Here is a 2,500-nt window from a genome sequence, read left to right as displayed (position 1 = left end):
TATCAATTTGAAATCATTTCTGGTTATATATGTGCTTTGTGGGAGGATGCCTTTGTACTGTTGAGATCTGAAGTGGAGTGAACGCCAGTCGACTGGATACGTATAACAAGAGTACAAGTGTGTATGATTTTGCCACGGTCCAGATATATACTGACCTTGGATTTTGCCTAAGGTGTTTATCAAGTGATGTAAGGTTTACCAAATTACCACGAAGTCCTAATTCCTTAAGCACTCTCTTTGACGTAATCAAACAGGATATTCTTCCGAGATATCGTTAGACCAACTGACATATTTTTGGGTAAGCGTAAGGGACTTGTCCTTGCTCTAGAATAGTCGAATCCCATTTCCTCTAGTGTCGCCGAATAGTCGAATCCCATTTGTCCAAATGACGTCAACACTGAATTATGTATGCACTAGTTTTCGAGATATATGATCCAGTTAGCATTTAGGATTTGCGGTGTTGATAACTTTCTTTTTCCACTTATAAATTTTATGAGTTTGATTCTTGATTAGAATCGTGGAATTTCTACTAATGGTCAGTTTATGTATACAGTGGTTTTCGAGATAAATGAACCAGTTATTTTTTATTTACTGTGTTCATAACTTTAGATTTCCATTTATAAATTTGATGGGTTTGATTCTTGATTAGAATCGTGGAATTTCTACTAATGGCCAGTTTATGTATACAGTGGTTTGTGAGATATATGAACCAGTTATTTAGGATTTACTGTGTTCATAACTTTAGATTTCCATTTATAAATTAGATGGGTTTGATTCTTGATTAGATTCGTGGAATTTCTACTAATGGTCTGCATTTTGATTGAGGTTATGGGTTTTTGTGTAGGTGCAGGTCAGGAATCGATAAATATTAGGTATTCACTTCCAAGATTTTTACGTTTAGCGTGATTTTCCTGGTGACGCACGATCAAATTGCTTTACATTAAGGGCTGCTTATGTAGTCCCGTACGTCATGAGAACCCTACTCTCTACCAAGGCCCATAGAATACTATGGGCCTTGCTCTCTACAGGACTTCCACGATCGTTTTATGGTGTTCATTCGTGAGCATTGAACATTTCGCAATGCGTATTGTTTGCTTACTGTTTGATCATCACTGTCGAAACACTCGCAGAATAAGAAAGTCCTCTTGAAGACCTTAATATTTGTCATCCCACAGCGGCATTGTTAGGATCACTTCATTTAATCTAACGGGGCTGTGGTTTAATAGAAAACCGATTTTGCACAACTTTTGTTCTGCATATTAGTATTCACTCAGCTTCTTCAGAATTCAGTTATTATGACTAGTTACCTGAATATTGTAAATTGGAAGGAAGTTATGTTTTACCCCCTCTTTGTTTGTGAACAGCCGTCTAGCACAATTTAAATCGTAGAGTAATGAAACTTGCAGGGATTAACTTATTTAGATAGCTGGAAATTATAAAATTTCAGGAGGTCAAGGTCAAAGGTCAAGCAAAATGTCCAATTAAGGTATTCTGCCATAAGTTTGGACTTCGTTGCCACAGAGACTTTAAACTTGGATCATATTTGTATATAAAAATCCACGTCAATTAATACATGCTAAGGTTGAAGGTCAAGGACAAGAGAAAGGTCGAAAAGATAAGCTTCCGTGGCGGAGGTCTATGCTTAACTGAGTACCCTTCTAGTTTTATATATGTAAAAAGAAACATTATTCGGTATTTATAATTTTTTGTATGTTCATGTCTTACGCATATGGGGTTTTTTATTGGATAGAAACTTGAATATTTGTTAAATCTCGTAATATAATTCATCCTTTTTATCGTGGTTAATTTCAAGTATCAAAGGGTTAATTATTACTATGAACTGATAGTGTGGGAAAAGATTTCCCACTCAAATATTTTCATCATTGATATTTTTCCTTGGTCCTTCCAACCCTCTAGGATTAAATTTGTATTTTAATTTCTGAAGTGAATGGCTTAGTTCTGTTCACTGCAATCCGTATTTCTACTTTTTGTATTCCTCAAATGGTGATTTTTGGTAAACTTGGAAATTTGCAAATAACCTACGTGTATGTATATATATATATATATATATATATATATATATATATATATATATATATATTTATATATATATATATATATATATATATATATATATATATGTGTGTGTGTGTGTGTGTGTGTGTATATATATATATATATATATATATATATATATATATATATATATATATATATATATATATATTATATATATATATACTTTTACTTTTACGGGTTTATTTCTCGGCCTCCATCAAACACTAAAGGTCTGTTCAGGCGGGCCTTGGTGTGTGAAAAAAATAATTTCTTTCCAGTTAATATTTTGCTCTGTATCGTTATCAGTTATTTCGCTAGCATTTGTATTCAGGCTTAATAGTTTTCAGGTTACTATTATAACACTTTCTAAAAAGATAAGTCTTCAGGTTTTTCTTGAAAGCTGCCACATTATTGCTATTCTTGATATCGAGTGGAAGGTCGT

General features: G+C 33.2%; 1 long non-coding RNA gene across 1 annotated transcript in view; it reads left to right on the top strand.

The window, feature by feature from the left end:
- LOC137637553 (uncharacterized) overlaps nucleotides 1-2,500 on the top strand; it is a 14,500-nt gene that overhangs the window by 181 nt on the left and 11,819 nt on the right. The window contains exon 1 of the long non-coding RNA XR_011043702.1: nucleotides 1-298. This exon is cut by the window's left edge and continues 181 nt beyond it. This is a non-coding gene — a long non-coding RNA (uncharacterized lncRNA). The remainder of the gene's footprint in view (nucleotides 299-2,500) is intronic.

Source organism: Palaemon carinicauda, chromosome 3 (assembly GCF_036898095.1).
Source record: "Palaemon carinicauda isolate YSFRI2023 chromosome 3, ASM3689809v2, whole genome shotgun sequence".
In the NCBI taxonomy this organism is placed as follows: Eukaryota; Metazoa; Arthropoda; class Malacostraca; order Decapoda; family Palaemonidae; genus Palaemon; species Palaemon carinicauda.
The sequence above is the reverse complement of the archived record's forward strand: the minus strand, read 5'-3'. Positions and strand labels throughout refer to the sequence as shown.